This window comes from Mesoplodon mirus (assembly GCF_964341445.2).
Source record: "Mesoplodon mirus genome assembly, chromosome: 11".
In the NCBI taxonomy this organism is placed as follows: Eukaryota; Metazoa; Chordata; class Mammalia; order Artiodactyla; family Ziphiidae; genus Mesoplodon; species Mesoplodon mirus.
In genome coordinates, this window is record NC_138987.1 from 77,606,515 (window position 1) to 77,625,671 (window position 19,157).

Here is a 19,157-nt window from a genome sequence, read left to right on the forward strand (position 1 = left end):
CCCAAAGTTAGCATTCCATTGAGATGGGAAGAATCAGAGAAACAAGTCGGGGGCCTTGGGGTAGACGGGACCCTGGTAAATGGATGTCGGTTAAATCTTCTTTGCCAAATTAAAGAAAATCTCCTTTAAGTTTATAGATTCTTCAAAATTTCCAGTTCTTAAAAAATTTTATTTTTAAGAATGCCATCTGAAGTCAAGTCAGACTGTACACCTCTTTGTGAGTCATACGAATTCCCCTCCCTTAAGTCATTCCCAGTGTTTGTTCACACCCCTCCCACTTCCTGACATGTCCAATCCCAGAACTCCTTCCCCTTATTTCTTCACCGTCTTCTTCCTGTGGACTCCACTAACCCTGCCCTTGGATCCCCGACATTTCCCTTGCTTCTCTCCTCTGATCCTTCCAACCAAGGGTGACCTCAGGCTCTGAACACCCGCCCCACATTGGGGGAACACAGAGCCTCTTAAGGAAACCCAACTGTAAAGTGATAGCATCAAGAAATGTTTGAACTGAATGGAGGGGAGTTTTCTAGAATCTTCTTAGGAATATGTACTCCTTCAAAAAAAAGCATGAAAAAGAAGAAACGAATTCAACTAAGCATTCAAATGTAGAATTTAGAAAAAGAATGAGATTGATTTACAAGGAAGTTCACAGGAAGGTTGAAGCAGTCCCAAAGTTGAAGATGGCAGCAGAGACTCTGAGATAATATATATTGTGTATGATCAAACAAATCACTTTAAAAAATACGGAGTGGGAGAAAAAATGTGTCTCCTGGGGCTGGGGAGTTATTGACTGGTTTGAGGCCAAGGAGAAATTTTTTTGTGCAAAGACAATTTCCTAGGATTTTCACCCTGACACTAAATCACTCTGCAGAGAACAGTAGTAGGCCATTGGTGGGAGGGAAGATGATGATGAATGTGTCCAGCTGCCTAGATGACTAAGAAGCATGTGGAGAAAAGTTAGCTGACACTTTCCCAAGCTCTGCATCTGAGTTCCGCTTAGCACAGTGTAAGGGGAGGCCGGGCCCCTGGCTCACAGGCACTCAGCTTGGGTTTCTGTCCTACTCACCCTCTCACCTGACCCCTCACAGTCATCCCCAAAATGTCCTTTTGTGGTCCTTGGGAAATGTCCCCTTCCAGTTTTCCTTCTGCCTAAGTTCCATCTGTCTCTCACTTCTAAAGGAGCAGATGCAGAAGCCACAGTCACCACCCAGGTGAGTTCTAAGTGCTAATTGGGCTCTGAGTCCCTCACAGTGAAAACCGGGAGGAAATCCTCACCCAACTGAATCAACTGGGTCGTTTCAATCATCACAGCCTCCCCTGCACAGGGGGCTCTGCTGAAATGTCAAGAAGGCTGAGATACAGGCAGGCAAACTCATGGACTTATTTCTTCTCTTACTCATTTCATTCACTGACTTTTACTAAGCACCTACTGTGGACCAGGCTGTGTGTCAGGCAATGAAACAGCTGGGCCATTACCAACAAAACCATTGTTTCCAATTAAAAACCTCCAAGACTGTGGGGGAAATTTTCATTACAGTTCACGTAATCATAAGGGGACTGAGTACTACAAATACTCATGTTGGACTAAGCTGAAGATGAATTCTCACAGATCTCATCTACACCTATCTGCTAAGATAACCTGCGAGTCTTGTTATTGCTAATTTGAAAAGTATCTCAATTCTATTTTTGCTGTGTATGTGTGTTTGTGTCTGTTTACTGCATTTTAAATCAAAAAGATAGTCTGCAGGCAAAGGATTTTCAGCTGCTTTCAGTTTGAAGGAACAAACATTTATTGAGAGTCATTCATTCATCCATTCATTCAACTAACATATATCCTGAACACAGTTGTCATCGTTCCAGGCAGGGGTGCAAAACCAACCAGCCAACCAACCTGCAGACAAAGCTTGGTTCCAGGCTAGGGAATTCTGTATTCGGGTGGAGGGGCCAGACATCATTTAAGTTTACACATGTATGTGATCCTCCGTTCTTATCATTTCTGGTGTGATAGAAGGAAGTGCAGAGATTAAGGTGTGTACAGGATGAAATGGGAGCATGAAGAGGGAATCTCTTTCCCTCTCAATAGTAATCTATTAGATGAGAAGTATAATCTCAACCTCTTAGCCTTTTATTTGTGGTCTCCACCTTTCCGACTCCATCATCTCTTACTTCCATGTGCAAAACCCCAAGTAAACTGGCTGCCTCATCTTTATCCAAACATGTCACACACATTTCCAATTTCATGCCTTTGCTTACTTCCTTTTCCTGTCTGGAATGCTGTTTCTCTAGTCCTGATTCATTTAAGGGCAAGCTCATATGGCCCCTTAATCATGAAAGCCTTCCATATCAAGTCCCCTCCCAGCTCAGTGCCTGGCACTGGGATAAGTATAATTTCACTGACTGAGAAGATTAATTTCTAGCCTGAACCAAGCACATTCTGCCTATGTCACTCATTTGGCATTTCCCTCTGCACCTCTGCACTGTGGATTATTACTTTATTTCTACATCTTGCCTTCCAACCAGACCCAGGGTAATTTCACATCAGAGACCACATAATTTACAGCATTTTTTCCTCATGCCAGCAAAGGACTTGGCACAACTGATATTTATTTTTTGTTATTCATGAAGGGCATATTCTCTCAAATGCCATGTGTTACTAATTTCTTTCATTCTTCAAATATTCGTGGAGTAGCTGCTATGTACTTTGTACTATTGATATTTGTCCTAGCGCTGAACATAAAGGTCTGCACTTGTGGAGGTTGTATTCTAGTTGAGGGAAGCAGAAATAAACACCTAAACATATAATATGGAAGGTGCCAATTGATATTATGTAGAAAAATAGAGTTAAGGAAGGTGGTGGTGGCGGGGTTGGGGAGTGCTGTTTTATATCCATTGGTCTGGGAAGGTGCTTATGATAAGGTGACATTTGAGAGAGGTCTGGAGTAAGTGAGGAAGTTGTGTATCTATCTGGAGGAAGAGTGTTTTAGAAGAGGCTGGAACATGATGATAAAGGGGAAGAGTGGGAGGAAATGAGGCCTCTGGAAGGACATGACATTTACTCTGAATGAGGTGAATTGAAGCCTTTGGAGAGACTTGAGCAGAAGAGTGACATCACCTGATTTACATTATAAAATGATGGTCCTGATTCTGTGTGGCATGTAGGTTACCAGGAACAAAGGTGGAAGGAGGGACAGTAGTTAGGGGGATTTTATGGTGACTTGGACCTGGATAGTAGTGTGGGAAGTAGAGAGAAGCAGTCAGGTCTGTATGTATTCTGGACATATTTTAAAGGTAGAGTCAACAGAATTTACTGTTGGATAGGATGTGGGTGTAAGAGAAATAGGAGTGTAGATGATGGCAGGATTTTTGGTCTTAGGAACTAAAATAATGGGCTTGTTATTTATTGAGTTTTCAGAAGCATGTTTGATGGTAGCAGGAATCAGAACATTTGTTCTGGACATGTTGAGTTTGAGATGCTCTTTAGACATCCATTCAGAGATGTCAGGAAGTTATCTGGGCATATAAATGTGTAGTTCAAGGAGAAATTTAAGCCATGGATATAATTTTGTATTGGAAAATATATAGGTGGTATTTAAAGCCAGGAGACTGAATAGGATCAAGAGAGTGAGTGTCCTTAAAGAAGGAAGAATTCCAAGGATGAGACCTGGGGTACTCCAACATTTAGAGGAAAGGGAGATGCAGAGGAACCAGCAAAGGAAACTGGAGGTGGACCAGGAGGTGAGGGGAGAACTAAGATGGAGTGCAGCCCAGGAAAGAATGTTAAATGTTGCTTGGGTCTAGTAAGATGAAGACTTATTGACCAGTAGGTTAGAAAATGGGGAAGTCATTGGACACTTTGACAAAAGCTGTGAAGAGTTGAAGTGATGGGGTTGGAAGCCTGACTAGAGAGGGTTCAAGAGAGAACAGAGGACAGGTGTGTGAGCAAAGAGTAGAGACATGTATTTTGAGGAGTTTTGCCAGTGGTATAGGGAGACGTGGAAGCAAGGGAGAATTTTTATATGGGAGGAGATATTGCATCTAAAAACTGCCTTTATAATGGTTATGAGTGAGAATAATTGAGTACTGAGTAAGAATGACTGAGAAAAATTCAGTAGAGTGAAAAAAATGGGTGATGCTGGAGAAAAAGTGGCAATTGCTGAAATAATATTTCTGAGTAGGTAAGAGGGGAAGGCGTCTAGTGTACAAATGGAAAAACATGGACAGTTTACCCACAATAAGTAGAGGGAAGGCAGAGTCCACACAGGGTAAGTTGGGAGATGTGGTGGTGGTGGTGGTGTGTGTGTGTGTATGTGTATGATTGGTTTTTGTGTTTTCTATTTACTCAGTGAAATAGAAAGCAAAGTCATCAGCTGAGAGTAAGGCGGAAGGAAGAGTTGGAGGTTTGAGGAAAAAGAAGGTGTGAAATAATTGTCTATAAAATGAGACAGTGAATTGGCAAAGAAATGAGCAAGATCACATGGTAGCTCCAAGGGCCCACTTGAGGTAGGTGGTCATAAATTGAAAGTGAGACCAAATGAAATTATAGTGACAGAACGTGAGTCACAGTTTGCATCCTATATAGCAAGGCAATGACTTATGTATTTGGGATATAAACATAGTTGGGATAAGGCATTAGCAATAGGAATGGATCTTTAAACATGTTTCATTTTAAGGTAAGGTACAAATCTTAATTCTGTATTTTCTAACACTATGGCAAATAAATCAGTAAGCTCATTTTTAAACACTGTTAATATAATGCTTTCAGCTTTGGAACACGACCTAAGTACCAAAGTTGGTCATATATACTGATCTGGAAAACGAAACCAAGAAAGTAGCAGTAAGTTACCACCATAAGTAAATAGGTGGCAGATGGAGGAGCCAGGTAAGAGTAGTGAGAAGAGTCTGACCAAGCCTGAGACAGTGGTTTCACTGAAGCCTGGGACAAAGAGTGACAATGACCATGCCCCAGGCACTGGTGGTCATGGATGGACAGACCATGGTGATATTTGGTCAGCATCTCTTCTATCAATGATTGCTATGGTCCCAATGCAGAATATGCTGGCACAGGCAGTAAATGGCCAGCATGAAGAGGATTTTCATGTAATGAGGTCAGGAAAAGGATGGAGAACATGGTGTCTGGGGAGAGTAGAAAATGAAAAATGACATGTGGTCTAGAGGAAAAAATGACTGGCATTGACATAGAGTCATTCACCATCCAATACAATCTTCATTCTCCAAGTTCAACTTTATTTTCCATTTGGTATACTAAGACATGATGCTTATTCCCCCAAATTTCATGATTGCTTTTTTTCTGGATTGGCAAAATATTCCAAAGTGTTCTATATGTCACAAAATCACTTGACCTTAAATATGGCTCAGCTAGATGCAAAATGCCTTCTGGTTTACTGTTCATCTATGTCAGTGCAATGGTGTGCTGTATTGTACTGTATATCCATAATTTAGTCCACATCTTTTTGGAATGAGATGAGATATAATTAGCAAATAATCACTTCACAGTAGTATGGTAGACAGGTTCTAAGGTAGCCCCATGATTTCTGCCTCCTGTGGTTGATGTCTTTGTGCAATTTCCTCCCCTTGCATGGGAGCTAAACTTACTTTTAGCCATTAGGTTATGGCAAAGGTGATGTAATCACTCCTGTGTTTACAACGTCTCCGTCTTGCTAACAGACAGATGTTAGAGACTTTCTCCTTGCAGGCTGTGAAGAAGTAAGCTGCATGGCGTGAGAGGGCCTATGGAGAGGGCCATGTAGCAAGGAGCTGTGGGCTACAGTTCCTCTAGGAGCTGAGAGTGACCCCCAGCTGATAGCTAGCAAGAATCCAGAGACCCCAGTCTTAAAGCTAGAAGGAGATGAATTCTGCCAAGAACTGAGTGAGTTTGGAAGAGAATCCATCCCCAGTCAAGCCTCCAGATGAGAACCCAGCCCTGGATATCACCTTGACTGTAACCTTGCAGAGGATCCAGCTAAGCCAATTCCTGGACTCCTAACTCTCAGAAACTGTGAGGTAATAAATGTGGATTGTTTTAACCTTGGTGTATGGTAATTTGTTACACAGTAATAGATAACTAATAGTGGACCATAGTCCAGTTTTACTTTCTTGTTGGGATGTATTTTGAGAAAAAGAGAGAGGGTTTTTTTTTTTTTTTTTTGACAATCTCTTTTTCTGTAAGTTATCTGTGTGTTATTTTGGTGACTAGGTTGATTGGGGGCTGGGATATAAACAAGTATGGAGGCTAATCAAGAGCAAGGCTGAGAACAGACATCTCATCCCTCAGAGGAACACAGCCACCTCCCAGAGTGAGGAGAAGCATTAGCCCCCCCTCCTCACCCCTCCATTTTCCTCAAGTTGTAACTGGTGATCACCTCCATTGGTCAGCAGATTTGTCTCTTTGTGATTCCGAGAATTTGGCTTGCTTGCCAGGTCCTAGAGCTATAACCTGTGATTTGTGTGGGTTATGAGGAGATTAATATAGGAAAAGATAGATGGGTACATGGATAGATTGGGACAGACAGTCACTTCTATTAGGAAAATAAAAAAACCTCAAATCACCCTGCTTAAGGAGGTTCTACCGCTTCATACCCAAGTACAAAGACATCTTGTCATTATTAGGCAAGTCAGGCCTCTCCCACCATCAACCCCACTCAAAGTTCTTCATTTTCAAGTACATCACATGACTGTAAAGTAACAGTAAAATAACCCCAATTTTCAAGATACCTTGTGAGAATGTAATGAAAAACCAATACCAAAAAAATTACTCATAAATAAAATTCAGTGATGTTTCTTTTTGTGCAGGGAAACCACATTAGAAGACATCAGAAATAGAGACTATAAAAAATAGATAATGGTATTAATTCTCTTAAACAATCAAAATTAAACTGGCTGTTTCCTGATTTATGTCTCTATTTATGGCAAACCAACATACCTAGTTCATCTTGAATCTGCAAGAGTCATAAAGGAAAACTGAAGTGCATTTTAGCCTAAGATCCTCCTGGGGTATAAACATTAACTATTCATAAAAGAAAATAGAATAATTAGCCTTCACGGCTTTAATTCCCTTTACCTCTATTGTACATACATTCCAACGAAGGGATTATCCTAATCACAATGTTGAGAGAAAATTAGTTCATTTAAAAATCATTTTAAAATTATTATTGACAAAGGAATTACTTCAATGTTGGATTTCTAAATTGATCTCTGCATCATGTAAGATTAACTTCAGCCCAAGTGCATGAGGATGTGAGAAGTAGGAGGAAATGACAGAGAGGCACAGGATGGACCACATTCTACATTAGGTAATAAGGACCACATTTCTCTGAAGTACAAACTGAGATATTTTTTTCTGACAAATAATAAACTACTGCTCAAGCCAAAGTTTCTTAGGCTATGAAAAAACAGAAAACTAGAATTAATTTCTAACTTCATCTCGTAATTATTTCCTTAGAATAACAAAACCTTGAATTCCGAATTTTGACTCTTTTCCCTCAACTCTGGACAAAACTTCGGCAAATTCAAAAATCTATGCTCTGCATCATCTATTTATACTAATCCTCCTGATGTTGAAGTGTCCTGAAAAACTCTGCAACTTGGAACAGTATCTAATTCAATTTTCTTCTTAAACATACAGAGTTTATGTTAGTTTTATTAAGTGTAAAAATGTACAAGAGCAAATATTCTATACTGGTCCCTGGAGGGTAGAGTTTAGGGAATAGGAAGATAATGCACCTGGTATTTTATTTTAAGTGGTGTTTTATTTCTTAAATATCTTACTCTTAGCTTTATAAAATGTAGTTTAAGTGTAAGTGAAGAAATGAAGCATTAAGGATAATTGTAGCAGGATAGAGTATTCAACCACTCCCTTACTCCCCTGACTCATATCAAGGTAGAATGGCAGAACACTGTGTAAGTTGAAGAAGAGATAAAGATTGCAAGCATAAAAATGCACCCAAACTAGGCATTAAGATGAGGCCAACGTTAGTAAAAGAAAGATTTGTATGTCTTGTAGGCTCTTTATTGACTCAAAGTCTGTTTTTTCCCATCAATCCCTACCCTACCCCTGCAAACACACACAGAGCATCTGGAGAATCTGAATTCTTCTTCCCTAGTCTCGTCTCCATCTCCCATGGCCTCGTTCCCCAGACAGAACCGCTTGACTTTCAACAGAAAAGCCAAGTGGAAGAAGAAGCATGACAGGAGAGGGGAGAGTAAGTGAGGCTTAAAAACACAGAGGCTTGATCCTGTACACACACACACACACACACACACACACACACGTACACACACATGCACATGCACATGTGCTCCCTCATCTCTCTGGTATCATTTTATTTGGCTTTACCTCTGCCCCATGCTTTTCCAGCCAAGCCAGCCTCCTTGCTGTTCTGTGTACACTTTCCTGCCTGAGGGCCCTGCCACTCACTTTTCCTCTGTCTGAGATGTTCTTCCCCAAGTAGCCACATGGCTCACGTTTTTACTTCCTTCATGTCATTGCTCAAGTATCATCTTATATTCGAGGCCTTCCCTGACTTCTTCACAGCACTTATCAACACTTGACACACATTATGTAATATATGTAAATAAATCAGTTTATATAAATAAATGCATACACATGTATTATATATGTACCTAATACAAATATACATACATACAGACACAAATATTTATATTTGTTTATTATTTCAATTGTAAGCTCAATAAGGGCAGGCCCTTTTTTTGTTTACTGCTGTAGTCCCATCAACTGGAAAAATGCATAGCCCATTATAAATAATCTCTGCAGAGTGAATGAGGGGGGGAAGAAGAATTAGACTCCAGAGAATAGGTTCTCCCTGTTTATCAATCAAGGTGGTTTAGGTACAACTGAGTGTCAACTCACGGAGAAAATAAAAGAAATATTTTGTATCATCCTTCAAACTCTACACATATCTGTGTATATGCTTGCTCATTCAATAAACTTTTCCCCCCCAGTAATAAACTATACTTATATACTCTTTCAAAATCTAAGGACATAGCTGTGGTTATAAAACCACTTCAAAGAAACTCTCACCGGTATAGTCCCTGTGACTTGGAAAACATTCTAGGTCAACAGAGTTGTAATTACTGTATTGACATTTTTGCATGTATCTTACCCATTGTTCATTTTTATTAGGGAAAAATATGTCCATAAAGCAGGACTTTATTTTCACAAGCATTTACTTTTATTGTTTGTTGTTCCAGAGTCAGAGCCCTTAGGATCATGTCCTTAGTAATTAATCATCACACAGAAAAAAATAGTTGTCCTTCCCTTGAGAAGTTACTAAGTAGTAGGAGACTCTGACTTTGAAAGCCTTCCAATGTATAAATAGATCTGGAAAAGAGAGAAGCCAGGGCACAAAAATATGGGATAGAAGCTAAATCTCTTTCTCCAAACTCTGAAAGAACAAAATGTAGAGAGTAACTGTCCTCCACAGATTGCCAGATGGATTAGTTAATGTTTGCAAAGAATTTAAAAAATGAAAGCCACCACAGAAAAGCTAAATCTTTCTATTAATCCAGATGAAATGCTTCCTTGATTTTTTTTCATGCTGCATTAAAGAGTCTTTGAAACAAATTCCACTCACACACAAAGGCGAATGATCTTTCAAGGAGGAAGTTTTCACTCATCCATCACATTATTAAAAACACTCTGGGAAGAAACAAGCCTTGTCTGTGTGGAGTCTACTGCCATTGTGAAGTTCATACATAACACCCCTGACCAACACCACAATCTGTAGGGGCTCAGCACTCTCCTTAATTAGTTAGGAGGGAGTCAAGGAAAACCCTTACTGACATACCAATCCAGTGCTCCATTACATTTGCTCCCACATCAATTTTAGTATGGCAACATGTAAAACCGTGGGTTAAGGCCAGATCCTAATAACTTATATTCATCCCCAACATTTTATGATGCTATTGAGTTTGATTATTTTGTAGGTCATACAAGGTTCAGTTAAAAAAAAAAAAAAAGGATTTTGGTGACTAAAATCCAGTTGAACAGAACGTACCAGTAGCTATTATTCTGGAACGCCCCTCCCAGCTCCTTCCACCTGATCTTCACCCTTTCCTCCTATTCCTCCAAGGCTGGAAAAGGAAAATCATCAACAATGATCAGGTTGAGGGTCCAGGAGAGGGATTATTCATTCCCCTTACTCTCAAGCCTCAAGGGATAAATGGGCTGAAAGAAGTGAAAGTGAGCATATTTCAGTGGAGCTTCTCCATTCTTTCCCCTACAAATGTTATTTGTAAAAAATTAAAAGTAAAGATAGTACAGTGTATGCTTAAGGCTTGACTGCTGCTTTTTCCCCTTTGGGCTTGGGCCTCCGTTGTCCTTGCATCCCCTGATAGTAAGTCTTGTTTTGTACAGTGTCCTGGCCGATGCTATGTGCCTACCGACTTAGTGAAGACTCTTGTGGTGACCAGACTTTACAGGAAGATGGCACAGCTTTGTCACCTATCATACCCTCAACATGCCTCTTAAAAAGGTATTTTAAAAGTTACATTCTCCTCCTCTTGAAATAATGAATCTAGGGCAATGATCAAAAATGGCTGCTAGAATACTAGGTTGAAGGCTGATAAAGGTGGATCAAGCTGACAACACCAGAACCAATTTTAGTGCCACACAGAAGAAAAGCAGACATTCTCCCAATGGAAGTACAATAAACCAGCTATGAAGTACTCATGCTAAAAAATTAAAATAAAATAAAATAAATAAATCAGAGGCTGATCCGATCAAGCCTCTAGGTCTAGCCCCTTGCAGTTTATAGCAAACACAGGAAACAAAAATACAAGTCAACTGATAACCCAGAGATAACAATCAGCAAAATCCAGAATGTGGGAAACTATAGATTAAATGACCCAGTTACATCAATGAACATATTGCAAAGAAAAATAAGAGGCAGAGGAACAATAGATTTAAAATGAATTAAAAGACTTCTCAAGCATATTAAATGTGTTGATTTTGTTTAGATCCTGATTTGAACAAAACAACTGTTAAAAAAACATTTACAAGATAATTATTAGAGGACTTTAAACATTGATTGGATATATGGTGATGTTAAAAAGTCATTAATGTTTCTTTGGAGTATAATTGCTTTACAATGGTGTGTTAGCTTCTGCTTTATAACAAAGTGAATCAGCTATACATATACATATATCCCCATATCCCCTCCCTCTTGTGTCTCCCTCCCACCCTCCTTATCCCACCCCTCTAGGTGGTCACAAAGCACCGAGCTGATCTCCTTGTGCTATGAGGCTGCTTCCCACTAGCTATCTATATTATATTTGGTAGTGTATATATGTCCATGCCATTCTCTCACTTCTGCCCAGCTTACCCGTCCCCCTCCCGGTGTCCTCAAGTCCATTCTCTACATCTGCGTCTTTATTCCTGTCCTGACCCTAGTTTCTTCAGAACCATTTTTTTTTAAAGTCATTAATTTTTAAAGTAATAATTGTATTTAGGTTATACTTTTTAAGAGTTCTTGTCTTTTAGAATTCATAAAAACATGTATACTTATAAGATGATATGTTGTCTGGGATTTGCTGTAAAATAACCCTGTGGGAGTGAGGTGGGATGGTGGAAATATAGATGAAACAAGGCTGGACATGTGTTGATGATTGGTGAAGCTGGGTGCTGGGTACACGGGGTTCATTATACTGTTCTCTCTACCTCTGTACAGATTGCACATTTTCTATAAAAAACACTTAAAAAATTAGGGGCATGGGAAACAAAATTGCAATAGAAACATTTTCTTATTTTATATCTAGCTTCAGCTTGAACCATGGAATATTTGCAGCTGTATGCAACATTACTCGTTTGATTTTAAGCTCTCTTTTTGGCCTTGCCATATGTGTTGTCTTCAGTCTCTTTTTACATTCTAAATTTTCACTGTCTTGTTAAAAAACAGCAAATAGAAAGAATAATATTTTTAAAAGTTATAATCTCAATGAAATTTTTAGATAGGTATTTTAAATATCTTCATTGTGAGTTTTCAAAAGCAGATTCTGAAACCCAAATAGGTTAAAAAAAAGAAAGGAAATAAAAATAGAAGTAAAGGGGACTTTTTAAATACTGTAGAGTCATGGTTATTTTACCCCGAATGGTAGCCCCTTTTAAAATACATTCACCCTAAATGGAAACTGGTAGATACCCCCTACCTTGTAGTTCATTTGAATTCAGATCAATATTGCTAATAAATTGTTTAAATACTACTTGAAAAGCTGGCATAACATTGAAATATTTTTTATGCATAAAGGAAGCCATTTGGAATCACTCCAAAAGTAATTACATTTGGCAGGGAGGTGCTAGTGGAACCAGCTGTAATCATTAACTAAAGTATTTATTTTTAACTAATTGACTTGTATATTACTTCCCAAACAATCATTAATTGTTAATAATTAATTCTGATAAAATTTCAGAAGCTCAGTAATCTGTTGAAAATTTCTGCCCTGCCAGGTGTCTCTCTCTCTCTCTTTTTAAAAGCAACAGCTGAACAAATTATTCACAAATTTTCTACTATGAATTCTGCTAATGGGAAGAAGTGGCTTGCTAACAAAATGGAATATATAGCACTGGATCCCAGAAATTCAACTTAAGCAATTTTGTCATGTATTTTCATTGTTTAGCCTAACAAGATTAAAGAGGCTTCCTAACAGAAAAAGGAGGGGGAAGATAAGGCCATGGAAGAATTCGCATTCATCAACTGGCACTTAATGAAATTGTGAGGCTCTATAAATTCAAACCATAATTTTCATCAAGATAATTAAAAATAATTCAGGATTCTTTATGTGCCAAAAGATACTCATAGCTCTGCTTTTCACCTGAGGAATAACAGAAAGCGAATGTATTTCCTTGTCCTAGAAAATAGGCCTGTGATAGTACATATGAAAATGAATATTCTGCAAACAGAAACATCAGCAGCACTTGCTTGTTTTGTATAAGACTGTGACTGCTCAGAGCCAAAGCATTTTTATGCTTCTTTCACTTACAAAACAGTTCCCTTCTATAGAGATATGATAGGTTGGGTCTGTTCTATAACTTGCACCCTTCTTGGGAAAGGTCATGTAACACTGAGTGGGTTTGCACCCCTTCTACCTAATTCCACTGTTGCCTTCCCAGTCACCAGCATATCACAAATCATACCATGTCTACTGACTATCACTTTGTTATTCAATCCTGCTTTTGGAAGAAAGACAAATGTACCAATAGCACATTGTAGATCTGGAAATTGTCTTCTGATAATCTCAACTAACATGCTAGAGTTCAAATGGAATATTAAACTCAAGTCACTTTGGAGACACTGTAAAGATCATCCAACCTCCTTCCTCAGTGGGCAGACAAGTCAAACAAAAGCGGTGAATGACATCATCAGAGCTTATGCATATAGAGAGGAAACGTATACCCAGGACAGCTACATAATACGCAGTGCAAAATAAAAATGTGGGCATCTGTGTTCAAAATGCAGGAAAAGTGCAGTTAAAAGTATTAACATGTAAAGGTGTTTTCTTTAAAAAAATTTTATTAGTGATAAAATGTAGTGTGGGTAATTGTGGTACAAAAGTAACAAAATAACCAGAATATTATTTTTGGTGTTATTTTATTCAAACAAAAAATAGTAATACTTTATTAATGTGGAATCTTGATCGACTATAACAGTTTTCTTATGGCTTGATTTTCTGCAAATTCATTTATTAGGATATTATACCTTTAATAACTTTATTTTCTAAAATTTAGATGTAATTGACTAGAATATTTTATTTTATTTATATTTGGCTGCGTTGGGTCTTCGTTGCTGTGTGTGGGCTTTCTCTAGTTGTGGTGAGCGGGAGCTACTCTTAGTTGCAGTGCGCATACTTCTCATTATGGTGGCTTCTCTTGTTGCAGAGCACGGGCTCTAGGTGTGCAGACTTCAGTAGTTGTGGCACGCAGGCTCAGTAGTTGTGGCGCATGGCCTTAGTTGCTCTGTGGCATGTGGGATCTTCCCCGACCAGGGCTGGAACCTGTGTCCCCTGCTTTGGCAGGCGGATTCTTAACCACACCACCAGGGAAGTCCCTGACTAGAATATTATATTAGTTTCAGGTTTACAAGATGATGATTCAATATTTGTATATTTTGAAAAATGATCAGCACAATAAGTCTAGTTAACATGCATCATCATACATAGTTACAATTATTTTCTTATGTTGAAAACAACTTCATTTTGAATTGATACAGTTGAAAGTAGTGTCAGACACTCTTGGAAAATTCAAGATCACAGCTAATTTTTAAAATTAAAGTATAATTGACCTACAAAATTATATTAGTTTCAGGTGTACAACAGAGTGATTCATTATTTCTGTAGATTATGCACCATACAAAATTATTACAATATTATTGACTACATCCCTGGTGCTGTACATTATATCCCTGTGACTTATTTATTTATTATTTTTTTCCCATTAAGCTTTCCCTCCCCAGTCTTGTTGAGATATAGTTTACATACAGTACTGTATAAGTTTAAGGTGTACAACATAATGATTTGACTTAAATTCATAATGAAATGATTACCACAAGTTTAGTGAACATCCATCATCTCATGTAGATATAAAATTAAATAAATAGAAAAAAATTGTTTCCCTTGTGATGAGAACTCTTAGAATTTACTCTCTTAACACCTGTCACATGTAACACACAGCAGTGTTAATTACTTTTATCATGTTGTATGTCCCTCCTCTAGTACTTATTTGTCTTATAACTGGATGTTTGTACATTTTGGCTCTGTTTCTCCAATTCCCCACCCACCCCCAACCTCTGATAACCACAGATCAGATCTCTTTTTCTATGAGTTTACTTGTTTGTTTTTTCACAACTTTATTGGAGTATAAATGCTTTACAACGTGATGTTAGTTTCTGCTGTATAACAAAGTGAATCAGCTATATGTATACATATATCTCCACATCGCCTCCCTTTTGAGCCTCCCTCCCACCCTCCCACCCTCCCTATTCCATCCCTCTAGGTTGTCACAAAGCATCGAGTTGATCTCCTTGGGCTATGCAGCAGCTTCCCACTAACCATCCATTTTACATTTGGTAATGTATATATGTCAGTGCTACTCTCTCACTTCATCTCAGCTTCCCCTTCCCCCCCATGCCCTCAAGTCTGTTCTCTACGTCTGCATCTTTATTCCTGCCCTGCCACTAGGTTCATCAGTACCACTTTTTAAAATTCCACATAAATGCGCTAGCATATGGTATTTGTTTTTCTCTTTCTGACTTACTTCACTCTGTATGAGAGATTCTAGGTCCATCCACCTCACTACAAATAACTCAATTTCGTTCCTTTTTTATGGCTGAGTAATATTCCATTGTATATATGTGCCACATCTTCTTTATCCATTCATCTATTGATGGACATTTAGGTTGCTTCCGTGTCCTGGCTATTGTAAATAGTGCTGCAATGAACATTGTGGTACAAGTATCTTTTTGAATTATGGTTTTCTCATATACTGGGTATATGCCCAGTAGTGGGATTGCTGAGTCATATGGTAGTTCTATTTTTAGTTATTTAAGGAAACTCCATAGTATTCTCCATAGTGGCTGTATCACTTTACATTCCCACCAACAGTGCAGGAGGGTTCCCTTTTCTCCCTACCCTCTCCAGCATTTATTGTTTCTAGATTTTTTGATGATGGTTATTCTGACAGGTGTGAGGTGATACCTCATTGTAGTTTTGATTTGCATTTCTCTAGTGATTAATGATGTTGGGCACCTTTTCCTGTATTTGTTTGCCATCTGTATGTTTTCTTTGTAGAAATGTCTATTTAGGTCTTCTGCCCATTTTTGGATTGGGTTTTTTGTTTCTGTGGTATTGAGCTGCATGAACTGCTTGTATATTTTGGAAATTAATCCTTTGTCAGTTGCTTCATTGGCAAATATTTTCTCCCATTCTGAGGATTGTCTTTTCATCTTGTTTATGGTTTCCTTTGTTGCACAAAAGCTTTTAAGTTTCATTAGGTTCCATTTGTTTATTTTTGTTTTTATTTCCCTTACTCTAGGAGGTGGGTCAAAAATGATCTTGCTGTGATTTATGTCATAGTGTTCTGCCTATGTTTTTCTCTAAGAGTTTTATAATGTCTGGCCTTACATTTAGGTCTTTAATCCATTTTGAGTTTATTTTTGTGTGTGGTGTTAGGGTGTGTTCTAATTTCATTCTTTTACATGTATCTATCCATTTTTCCCAGCACCACTTATTGAAGAGGCTGTCTTTTCTCCATTGTATATTCTTGCCTCCTTTGTCAAAGGTAAGGTGATCATATGTGTGTGGGTTTATCTCTGGGCTTTCTAACCTGTTCCATTGATCTATATTTCTGTTTTTGTGTCAATACCATGCTGTCTTGATTACTGTAGCTTTGTAGTATAGTTTGAAGTCAGGGAGCCTGATTCCTCCAGCTCCATTGTTGTTTCTCAAGATTCCTTTGGCTATTTGGGGTCCTTTGTGTTTCTATACAAATTGTAAAATTTCTTGTTCTAGTTCTGTGAAAAAAGTGCCATTTGTAATTTGAAAGGGATTGCATTGAATTTGTAGATTGCTTTGGGTAGTATAGTCATTTTCACAATATTGATTCTTCCAATCCAGGAACATGGTATATCTCTCCATCTGTTTATGTTATCTTTGATTTCTTTCATCATTGTTTTATAGTTTTCTGAGTACAGGTCTTTTGCCTCCTGTACCTCCTAGGTAGGTTTATTCCTAGGTATTTTACTCTTTTTGTTGCGATGGTAAATGGGATTGTCTCCTTAACTTCTCTTTCTGATCTTTCATTGTTAGTGTATAGGAATGCAAGAGATTTCTGTGCATTAATTTTGTATTCTGCAAACTTACCAAATTCATTGATTAGTTCTAGTGGCATCCTTAGGATTTTCTATGTATAGTATCATGTCATTGGCAGTGACAGTTTTACTTCTTCTTTTCCAATTTCTATTCTTTATTTCTTTTTCTTCTCTGATTGCTGTGGCTAGGACTTGCAAAATTATGTTGAATAATAGTGGCAAGAGTGGACATCCTTGTCTTCTTCCTGATCTTAGAGGAAATACTTTCAGTTTTTCACCATTGAGAATGATGTTTGCTGTGGGTTTGTTGTATATGGCTTTTATTATGTTGAGGTAGGTTCCCTCTATGCCCACTTTCTGGAGACTTTTTATCATAAATGGGTGTTGAATTTTGTTAAAAGCTTTTTCTGCATTTATTGAGATGATCATATGGTTTTTATTCATTAATTTGTTAATATGGTGTATTACATTGTTTGTTTTGCATGTATTGAAGAATCCTTGCATTCCTGGGGTAAATCCCATTTGATCATGGTGTTTGACCCTTTTAATGTATTGTTGGATTCTGTTTGTTGGTATTTTGTTGAGACATTTTGCGTCTATGTTCTTCATTGATATTGGTCTATAATTTTCTTTTTTCATGATATCTTTGTCTGATTTTGGTATCAGGGTGATGGTGGCCTCATAAAATGATTTTGGGAGTGTTCCTCCCTTTGCAATTTTTTGGAAGAGTTTGAGAAAGATAGGTGTTAACTTTTCTCTAAATGTTTGATAGAATTCGCCTGTGAAGCCATCTGGTTCTGGACTTTTGTTTGTTGGAAGATTTTAAATTACATTTTCAATTTCATTACCTGTGATTGGTCTGTTTATATTTTCTACTTCTTCCTCTTTCAATCTGGGAAGGTTGTACTTTTCTAAGAATTTGTCCATTTCTTCCAGGTGGTCTATTTTATTGGCGTATAGTTGCTTGTAGTAGTCTCTTATGATCTTTTGTATTTATGCAGTGTCAGTTGTGATTTCTCCATTTTCATTTCTAATTTTATTGATTTGTGTCCTCTTCCTTTTTTTCCTTGATGAGTCTGGCTAATTGTTTATCATTTTTATTTTTTTATCTTCTCAAAGGACCAGCTTTAATTTTATTGATCTTTGTTATCATTTCTTTCATTTCTTTTTCATTTATTTCTGATCTGATCTTTATGATTTCTTTCCTTCTGCTAACTTTGGGTTTTCTTTGTTTTTCTTTATGTAGTTGTTTTCAGGGTAAATTTAGATTGTTTATTTGAGATTTTTCTTGTTTCTTGAGGTGAGCTTGAATTGCTATGAACTTCCCTCTTAGAACTGCTTTTGCTGCATCCCATAGGTTTTGGATCATCATGTTTTCGTTGTCGTTTGTTTTTGGGTATTTTAAGATTTCTTCTTTGATTTCTTCAGTGATCTTTTGGTTATTTAGGAGTGCACTGTTTCGCCTCCATGTGTTTGTATTTTTTACAGTTTTTTTTTCCTGTAATTGATATCTAGTCTCATAGCATTTTGGTCAGAAAAGATGCTTGATATGATTTCAGTTTTCTTAAATTTTCCGAGGCTTGATTTGTGACCCAAGATATGATCTATTCTGGAGAACATTCCATGTGCACTTGAGAAGAAAGTGTATTCTTCTGCTTTCCGGTGGAGTGTCCTAAGAATATCAATTAAGCCCATCTGGTCTGTGTCATTTAAAGCTTGTGTTTCCTTATTAATTTCTGTCTGTATGATCTATCTGTTGGTGTAAGTGGGGTGTTAAAGTGCCCCACTATTATTGTGTTATTGTCGATTTCTCCTTTTATGGCTGTTAACATTTGCCTTATGTATTGACATGCTCCTATGTTGGGTGCATAAATATTTATAATTGTTATGTTTTCTTCTTGGATTGATCTTTTGATCATTATGTAGTGTCCTTCCTTATGTCTTGTAATGGTCTTTATTTATAGTCTATTTTATCTGATATAAATATTGCTACTCCAGCTTTCTTTTGATTTCTATTTGCATGGAATACCTTTTTCCATTCCCTCACTTTCAGTCTGTATGTGTCCCTAGGTCTGAAGTGGGTTTCTTGTAGACAGCATATATAAGGGTCTTGTTTTGGTATCCATTCAGCCAGTCTGTGTCTTTTGTTTGGAGCATTTAATCCATTTACATTAAAGGTGATTATCAATATGTATGTTCCTGTTATCAGTTTCTTAATTAATTTGGGTTTGTTTTTTCTTCTCTTGTGTTTCTCACTTAAATAAGTTCCTTTAGTATTTGTTGTAAAGCTGGTTTGGTGGTGCTGAATTCTCATAGCTTTTG